This window comes from Furipterus horrens, unplaced genomic scaffold (genome assembly GCF_987537825.1).
Source record: "Furipterus horrens unplaced genomic scaffold, mFurHor1.1.pri manual_scaffold_2, whole genome shotgun sequence".
NCBI lineage: Eukaryota > Metazoa > Chordata > Mammalia > Chiroptera > Furipteridae > Furipterus > Furipterus horrens.
Window position 1 is genome coordinate 55,595,522 of NW_028327172.1, and position 10,460 is coordinate 55,605,981.

At 35.0% G+C, this 10,460-nt stretch overlaps 1 pseudogene; it reads left to right on the plus strand.

Annotated features, from left to right (window-relative positions):
- The first annotated feature begins 8,368 nt into the window (after nucleotides 1–8,368).
- Nucleotides 8,369–10,053, plus strand: LOC150018593 (heat shock cognate 71 kDa protein pseudogene; annotated as a pseudogene).
- The last annotated feature ends 407 nt before the right edge of the window (nucleotides 10,054–10,460 follow it).

Genomic DNA, 10,460 nt, shown 5'->3' on the forward strand with positions numbered 1-10,460 from the left:
TGGCTTTAATACTAGGGTTCTTAAGTAACTGAAAATGCAAAATAAGTTAATACTTAGTATTTGAATTCAACTGTTTAAATTCTGATCAAGTCTATTAGGTCAAGTATAGACTAATTATGGAATAGATATATAATTAAAGTGTGGTTTATAAATGTCTTTAATTTTTTTCTAAGAAAAACATGGGAAAATATATATTTGCTTGTTGCATAGATTTTTCCACTCAAAAACATTTAATAACCCTATGGGTATAAAAAGTCAAGTAATCTCACTTCAGTGTAGGTTACTGAAATGTTCATGGGGAAGGGAGGTTCCTTTGCCATTAATGTGCCTTCCTCTGCCAGTAGGACTTCATGTGTATAAGATTAAAGGCATCACTTGCTATCACAGACTGGGTGAAATGGCTCTTTTATGTAAGCAAAGCAGAGCCAAGAATTGGTACTTCAGCTCCTTCATATACACCCTTTTCAAGAAATTGACAATTTGGAGGGAAGAAAAATTTCTTGTGTCTTGTCTGTGATACAAGGCCAACATTTATCTCATTAAAATATGCATTTAATAATGCAAGATGTGATTAAATGTCATTCATTTCAATCCCATTGATCACATAGTGTCTGTTGGTTCCAGCTTAATTTGTCAAAGTTAGACATTCTAGTTTAAAGATGGAGGCAAATAAGCTTAGTCATCTCAAAATTCCCAAGGACAGAAGCTGCGTTTTACATTTTCTACACATTACTACTACTCCTTGTAAATGCTGAACTGAGTCTTCAGTTAGCAATCTGTTGGGTTTGTTGTTATATCTGAAGGTTCCACGTGACAGAGTTGTGAAAGAATCCCGAATTGACCCACCATATTAAAAAAATTATATTTCTTAGCTTTATTTAAATACAGATTTATAGGGTATTTTTAAACATGTAAATCCATGTAATCTGTAACCATGAATTTGATATTTTGCTCTTATTTATTCTTGCTTTAGGAATAAATATTATAACTTGCTTCTCTATTTACTCCTCAGCAGCAGTCCTCATTGCTGGTTACTGACACCACACAATAAATGAAATACTTCTCTAGAAAACTTGTGTTTATAAAAATAGAGGATAGAGGGATGAATAAGAGACACCAAACATGATAGCCAAGATCACAAAAGGATAAAAGCTTGACTCACAATTACAGGGGATTCTATTCAGTACAAAAACATTGGCTTTCTTTTTAAGGTTTCTGATAACTCTGAGTATCAGGAGAATTTTCCCTCAATTTGCTGGCAGAGACAGAGGGGAAAGGATTCTGCCAGAAAGAGTGGCTCTTTTAGACACTAAATCTGTAAGTCTTAGGAATCTCCCTTAGATGTAAGCTTCAGGAACACAATGCAGGTCTCTAGTGGGTTTGGAATGAGAATCCTTCAATTGATAGTGAGGTCTTCAGGTGTTGAGCTTGAAAGCAGAGCCAGTGGCACGTTGATCTTAAAAGGGTTCAAAGGGGAGAGTCATGATGCTTTCAAATACAGTAACTGATTCCAATTAAATCTTTGGTCTGCCGTGGGAGCTTTGTACACAGCTCTGAATAAGCACTGATGGTCAAATGCATTTAATTTGAGGGAATTGGAAGACTAAGTAGGCTACAGATGTCAAGTTTTTACCAGTTTTGAAGGAGTCCAAGTAAAGATATACTTGACACCTTGATGAGTATTTTAATTAGTGTGAAAGGGAGCTTAAGTCAGAAGAAAGAACGACAAACAAACAAACAGAAAACCCAGAATTTTCTCATACACATTTTATTTTGCTAGTAAATCTATTTTAAACTGTTCTATAAAATGTTTTTTTTTAATGTATCTATGTTAAATATTAGTTTACATGTATTTTTGTGACTTATTTCATTATTTTCTTAGGAAAACTCACTAGGAGTCAAATTGCTGGATGAACGTGGTCATTCGATTTCAGACTTTTGAAACAGTGTAATTGACCTCTTGAAGCAACATACCATTCCCAGCAGATTAGCTTTTAAGTTTAAAGATGAGCCTACATTTAACATATTTCATTTTTTAATTTCTCTTTCCTAAACCCCTTGAATTCCCAATTCCTCATTCATTCATGCATTTATCCCCTTATTCACTCAATGATAGCTTCTAACATTTGACCCAAAATTACTACAGCCTAGGGGCTAGGCGAGATAAAGAAGGCAGGGTTATCTGCGTTTATGAAAATGGGGTCGTTTGTAACAAGCATGGGGTGTAAACTCAGAAGACTTTGATTTCAAAATATATACTTTGTGTGTCACTTGACATTTTTAAAGTTCTAACTAACCATATTAAAAATTTTAAAAAAAGAAAAAACAGTTCACTGTCTACAAAAGATAAGCCTGTATATACATATTTTCTAAACCACAAAGCTGTTTACAAATCATGGTTGAAATTGACTCTACAAATGCAAGTGCTTTAAACACTCCAGTCATCTGAATTGATAGTTCAAAGTCATATTATAATAATGTGAATAAATATTCAGCTTCAGCAGTCTCTGTAATATAGGATTGAATCTATAAACACATGGTTCTTTCCTCCCTTCCTCCTTCCCTCTGTTGGAGAAAGTCATCAGAGGACATGATCACAGGTAGACCCTGGAGTTGGGCCTGGGCAGTCAGAGGCTCTTCAACCCCCTTCCTATCCTTGTAATGTACAGTGAGTTAGCTCACCTTTGCGTTACTGAGAGCCACCTCAAGGATGCACCCTTGATAGAGTAATGTTATTGAGAACACCTGGACTATACACGTGACTGCACCCAGTTAAGGCCTCTACGTAGACACACGATTCTGACTGGCGATGTAGAGACTCCACTGCTCTGAGGACAAGACTCCTATGTAAATTCCCTGCTTATTAAACCTGCCACCTACCAATCTGGAGTGGTTTATCTCTTTCTTAGGCTTCTCCTTGCCCTCAGTCTATACAGAAGTCAGTTTTAAGTTTCATGTAGGTAAGTCAGAGGTTGTAAACCAACACCCTCCCTTCCTCCTCTCTTTCTCCCTTGAATCTCTCTTTCCTCTCCTCTCCCTTCTTTCTTTCCTTCCTTTCCTCCTCTCTTCTTCTCTTCTTTAGATTTTTACTTATACATTTAACAAACAAAATGCTTACTTAATAGATAAAACGTTTGTTTAAAACAATTTAGAAAACATGAGAGAACTTAGTGTAAAATTCTTTCTCCCACTGCAGCATCCAGCCACCCAGTTTTGATCTCTGAAGGCATTCAATTTTCTTGTTTTTAATGTATTTTTACTAAAATAGCTTCTCACATATTCTCTCTCTCACAATAAACACACACACACACACACACACACACACACACACATATATATATATATATATATATATATATATATATATATATATATATATACTACATTCACACAAATATATCTTACTTTTTACCCTAAAAACAATTGGGTATTATACTCACCATTCTGCACTTTTGTTTATACACTGAAAATTGCTTTAAAAATATATTTTGAAGGTTGCCCTGCTGGAGCTTATACATTTGTTTTTACAGCTGTACAATAATATTTTATGACTATGCCATAAATTATTAAGCAGCTTGTTGTTAAAGGACATCTTGTTTCCCAGTTTTTTAAAAATTTTACAACAATGTTCTATTGCCATTCCACACATGTGATTACCACTAAAGGACACATATCTATAATTGAAATTGGCAATACAAAGAGTTAATGCATTTGTAATGTATGAATGCTGTCAAATTTCTCTTTACAGATGTTTTACAAGTTTCTATTCCCATAAGTGCATGAGAGTACCTTTTTCCTAACATGATCACCTTTACAATGTTTTAACAACTGTTTGATCATTACCAATCAAATTTTTTTTTAGAAAAAAACAGTACATTAGAGTGTTTGAAATTTAAGTTTCTTTTATTATGAGAAAGGTTGATCCTTTTTCCAATTCTTCATGGGCCCTTTAAAAGTTCTCTTTATTATTATCTTCACATTTATGTTTTTTCTGTTATTTTATTTTTGTATGGTTATTTAATGAATAGTTCCTCACATACCTCTTCTTTTCCAAGTAAAAATAATTATAAATGTTTATGTTTTGATTTTTAAATTGCCTTTTATCATGTATTTTATCATTATTATAAACTCAAGTTACAAATCTCCTTATGTATTATTTTGAGGTTTCATGTCTCATTAATTAGACCATCTTCAACTTGATTATTCACTTACTCTATATTATTTTTCTGATACTATAATAGATTTCCTACTAAGTTTCAATGTATATTCAATTATGAATTTATTTTTATGTATCTTTAAAATTTATTACTCCATCTTTACTTATTTTTGGAAAGTTTCCAGGTACTAGATTTACCAAATTATCTGGTATTATCTTTGTCACATGAAAACTTTGTAATATAGTTTAGCCTGTCCCTGGACTTTCCATATGGTAACATTGCTCTATCTATCTATATACTAACATCACCATTCTAACTTTTAATATTATAATAATATTTAAATAAACAATATAAATAATTTTATAATATTGAAAATCAACATTTTTATTTTATAATTATTTATTTTATAATAATACATACACCGTTTCCCCTCATTATTGTTCTCTTATAGAATTATTTTGACTTTTATTGTAATGTATGAGAGTTCCCATTACTTTAAATCCACACCAATAATTGGAACTGATATGATTCTTAATTTTTTCTAATACATTAGTTTTTGAATAATATTTCATTATTTTTTCAATTGGTCTTTCCTTGATTACTATGAAAGTTGAGTTCACATTAATATTTTTGGCTCTATGGACTTAATTCTGGTGAAATATCTGTTTAAAGGTTTCTCGCATTTTTCTAATATGTTCCCTGTCTCTGTGTTATTGATGTGAGGAGTTCTTAATTTAGGCTAGAAACTAGATTTTTGTCAATTATATGTATTTCAAATCATTCCTCATTATATATATACTTTTTCTCACTGTCTTTATAATGATTTTTTAATGAGGAAAAGTTCTTAATTTAAGTGTAGGTGAATGTACTGCTTAAAATGTTTAGTACTTTCTGTATTGTTTAAGAACATGTTTTGTACCTGTGAAGATAAAAATATTTTACCAAGTTACCCTTAAAAATTTTGTAAGTTTGCCCTTAGAGTTTAAACTTTATTCTCCAGGAATTATTTTTTTCTTTCATTTTGCTTTGTTTCATTTTGTTTTTTGTATACTGTGTGAGGTTGAGGTTAAATTTCATTTTTATTTTGAATTGATACTATACTCCTCAGCATAATTTATTGAAAATCCTGTTATCTTCCATTGACTTAAAAAAACACATGTATCCAAAATATCCACATATGTGTGAATTAATTTCTTGGTAATATTCTTATACCAGAGCTCTTGGTTGAGATACCTAAAGAGAAGAGTTTTTCCCAAGAATCTGGGTGATCTGGAAACAAACAAACAAAAAAAGATTACCAAACTATACCTTAGCCTGAATTTATCTCAGTTGCCTACTACATTAAGGTTTGTACATGTTATTAGTTTTCTCAAAGAATCAGCTTTTAGTTTCATTGGTTTTCTCTATTGATTTTCTGATTTCAATTTCATTGATTTCTGCTTAATTTTCATTCTTTCTTCCTTTGCTTAATTTGTATTTTATATTTATATTTTTAAATATATTCATTCAATCCTATACATTTCTCTCTAAGCACTGTTTTTACTGTATCTACACCTATTGATAAACTGTGTTTTCACTTAGTTCAGAATTTAAAAAATTTTCCAATCCTTAATTTCTCCATTCTGGTATAAAACATAGCTTGTTCTTTGACGTAGTTTTGACAATCCCTGTGTTTTAATTTGGTACATTTAGACTATTTACATTGATAGTAAATATTAATAGCTCTCTGGCTGCCCTGCCTCAGGCCACCCCCTGGGGCTCCCGCTCTTGCTGCCCCTGCCCTTGCCTCCCTTGCTCGTGCTTTTCTCCCCCGCATCAGCCAGGCGCGTTCTCTTCCATGAGAACATAGCATCAATAAACCCTGAAAAAAAAGTAAATATTAATATAAAAAGTTAATATCTACCATATTTGTTACTTTTAACATTTGCTGCCCTTATCTCTTTCCATTTTTTCTTCTATTCTTTATATGCCTTTTGTGGTTTTAATTGAAATTTATATAATTCTATTTCCTCTCCTTTTTAGCATATTAGTTATACTTATTTTTATTCATTTATCTTATTTACTATTTTTAATGGTCGCCCTAGAATTTGCCATGTACATTTATAACTATTATACATACACTTACAAATAGCACTGTATTGCTTTATGGTGTGAGTACCTGATGATGCCAAAATAATTCTATTTCCTCTCTTTTATCTCTTGTATCATTGCTATCCTTCATTTCACTTGTACATAAACATACATAACCATGTATGTGCATAATTGAAATAATCCAATCTGTTGGAGCAATTATAAATAAGAACTAAAACTAAAAGTTTTAGATTTACTTTACTTATCCCTTCTCCAACTTTTTTCCTTCCTTCCTTCCTTCCTTCCTTTCTTTATTTCTTTTCTTTTTCTTTCTTCTTTTTTCTTCCTTCCTTCTTGCCTGCCTCCCTTTCTTTCTTCCTCTCCCTCTTTCCTTCTTTCTTTCTTTTTTCTTTTCTTTTCCTTTGATTATATTATGTTTCTTTTTGTAGATTCCTTGAACTGTGGATTTTACCAATGCCTCTTAGTTACACCAAGTCCTTAGTTGGGAAAGGGCAACTAAAGTGGGCTGGAGGTGGATATTTCCTTTCCCCTGGCAGTAGGCTCTGATAAAACCCCAGCAGGTTAGGCTCTGGTTAAGCATTTTCTCCTGATGGAGGATCCTTTAAAAACAGAAGGCTCTGACATATTTTTAGGTGATTCCTTCTCCCCTCCCCCTGAAGAAAGCATGAGGGGATTTTTCTCAGATATTCACTTTGAGAACCTGTGAATAGAGATAAAACTCACAAAACTGTGGAGGCAACATGAGGACAGGGTCCTCCTGGAGCTTCTCTGTCTCTCAGTTTTCCATACTAAAACTTCAGTAATGTATCAATTACGGTTCAAGTTCTGCTACTGTAACACTGGTTTCTGCAGTTTTTTCTCAGGTAAGTTGTGAATCTTCCTATTTCCTTGCCAGTCTCTCTAAATTGGAGTCCTCTAGTTTGCTCACGGGCCATGCATCTCTTAAACTGTAATATGAGCTGTTGACATTTTCAGTTTGTTCAACTTTTTACTTGTTGTTAAGATGAAGTGACAACTTTTAAGCAGGACTGTCAAGTGGATCTCCTTTGTTTTTTTTATTTTTTTATATTCAACTCTAAAAAAATTTCCCATTTATGTTCTAATATTTGCTAACTTATGCTTTTTTTTTCCTGTCTTGAAAAAATTCATTTCAGCAATTGTATCAACACAGTTAAAGACAAACATAAGACTTCCAAATTAGCATGTCACACAAACAGCAAAGGCTACAATGGCATGGCATGGTACAAATTAAAAAGCATATCAGAAAATAATAAGGCATAATTTAGAGAAAAATAAAACATATCAAAAAATATTTTTTTGTGACTTGCTCTGGATGGTGTGGCTAAGTTGGTTGGAACATCATCCCAGGAAGGACACATACCTAGGTTGCAGGTTCATTCCCAGTAAGAGTGCATGTGATCCCCAATCTGGGCACATACAGGAAGCGGTCAATTGACATTTCTCTCTCACATCGATGTTTCTCTTTTCTCTCTCCCTTTCTTTCTCTCTAAAAGCAGTGAAAAAATGTCCTTGGGTGAGGATAAAAAATTATACACACACACACACACACACACACACACACATAACTAGCCCCCCAACATATTAAAACCAAAATACACTTATATTGAATACCCTCAAAAAAAGCAAGTACATCAACAATAAGAGCAAGACAACGTAACTCGTTATAGGTTATACACATATACTTAAAATGAATTTACTGAGAAAATATACAACATGCATTTTAAAAATGTAGTGGCATTATATTACTATAAGGCAAGGTTTTGTTTGCTCAAAATAACATTAAAAAGTCAAAGAAGCTCATTGAACATGGGGAAGCTGTTCTGTTCCATGTCTTTGCGAGTAGCACACTCACTCAACCACTTCTAAGGGACCTGCAGTTGGCATTGATCTTGGCACCGCCTGCTCTTGTGTAGGTATCTTTCAGCACAGAAAAGTAGAAAGAATTGCCAACAATCAGGGAAACCGAACCACCCCAAGTTATGTCACCTTTATTGGTACCAAATGATTGATTGGCAATGCTGTAAAGAATCAGGTTGCAACGAATTCTACCAATGGTTTTTGACGCCAAATGCTTAATTGGATGTAGATTCGATGATGCTGTTGTTCAATCTGATATGAAGCATTGATCTTTCATGGTGGTGAATAATGCTGGCAGACCCAAAGTCCAAGTAGGATACAAGGGAGAGACAAAAATTTTCTATCCAGAAGAGGTGTCATCTACGGTTTTGACAAAGATGAAGGAAATTGTGGAAGCCTACCTTGGAAAGACCGTAACCAATGCTGTCGTCACAGTACTTGCTTACTTCAATGATTCTCAGCATCAAGCTACCAAAGATGCTGGAACTATTGTTGGTCTCAGTGTACTTAGAATCATCAACGAGCCAACTGCTGCTGCTGCGGCTTACGGCTTAGACAGAAAGGTTGCAGCTGAAAGAAACGTGCTGATCTTTGACCTGGGAGGTGGCACTTTCAGTGTGTCAATTCTTACAATTGAAGATGGAATCTTTGAGGTCAAATCTACAGCTGGTGACACCCACTAAGGTGGAGAAGACTTTGACAACTGAATGGTCAACCATTTTATTGCAGAGTTCAAGCGCAAGCAAAAGAAGGACATCAGTGAGAATAGGAGGGCTGTTTGTTGCCTTCGTACTGCTTGTGAACGTACTAAACATACACTCTCCTCCAGCACCCAGGCCAGTATTGAGATTGATTCACTCTATGAAGGTATAGACTTCTATACCCCTATCACCCACACCCAATTTGAAGAATTGACTGCTGACCTCTTCCGTGGCACCCTGGACCTTGTAGAGAAAGCCCTTTGGGATGCCAAGCTTGACAGTCCCAAATCCATGATACTGTCCTGCTGTGGAGTTCTAACCATATCCCTAAGATTCAGAAACTCTTGCAGGACTTTTCCAATGGAAAATAGCTGAATAAGAGCATCAACCCTGATGAGGCTGTTGTTTATGGTGCAGCAGTCCTCTCTGGAGACAAATCTGAAAATGTTCAAGACTTGCTGCTGCTGGATGTCACTCCTCATTCCCTCAACATTGAGACAGCTGGTGGACTCATGATTGTCCTCATCATGCGCAATATTACCATTCCTACCAAGCAGGAACAGACCTTCACCACCTACTCTGACAAATCAACCTGGCAGGCTCATCCAGGTTTATGAAGGCGAGCGTGCCATGATCAAGGATAACAATGTGCTTGGCAACCTTGAACTTACAGGCATACCTCCTGCACCTCGTGGTGTTCCTCAGATTGAAGTCACTTTTGATATCAATGCCAATGGCATCCTTAATGTCTCTGCTGTGAATAAGTGTACAAGAAAAGAGAACAAGATTACCATCACTAATGACAAGGGTCACCTGAACAAGGAAGACATTGAGCGCATGGTCCAGGAAGCTGAGAAGTACAAAGCTGAGGATGAGAAGCAGTGGGACAAGGTGTCTTCCAAGAACTCACCTGAATCCTGTGCATTCAACATGAAAGCAGTGGTTGAAGATGAAAAACTGCAAGCAAAATCAATGGTGACTACAAATAGAAGATTATTGACAAGTGCAATGAAATTATCAACTGGCTTGATAAGAATCAGACTGCAGAAAAGGAAGGATTTGAACATCAGCAGAAAGAGCTGAAAAAAGTCTGCAACCCAATCACCACTAAGCTGTACCAGAGTGTGGGAGGCATGCCAGGAGGAATGCCCGGGGACTTCCCCGGTGGTGGAGTCCCTCCACCTGGGGGTGCCTCCTCTGCACCCACCATTGTAAAGGGGTATTAAGCCAACCTCTTGCATAGATAGATTTAGCATTGTTCCATACAAAATATTGAAGGACCCAAATTTGTAGCAAATTCCATGGCAGTTTTAAAAGTTGAGCTGCTGTATAATAAAACTGAGCATTCTCAATACTTGAATATGGACTATGTGCACAGGGGAAGGAAATAATGCACTTTATAAGTACTGTATTTTAAAGTGGAAAATGCAATGTCTTAAATAAAACTGTTTAAAATTTTCACCATAAAAAAAATCAAAGAAATGCCCTTAATACTGACCACATATAAATAATATATCTTGTTCTGGTAATATTCCTATACCTCTTGTTTGCCCAGCTTCTAAGGAAAATCTCTTAAGGGCTCTCAACCAGGCCCCTCTGTGTCAGGTATTAAATGGTAATGCTTTTCTCTTCA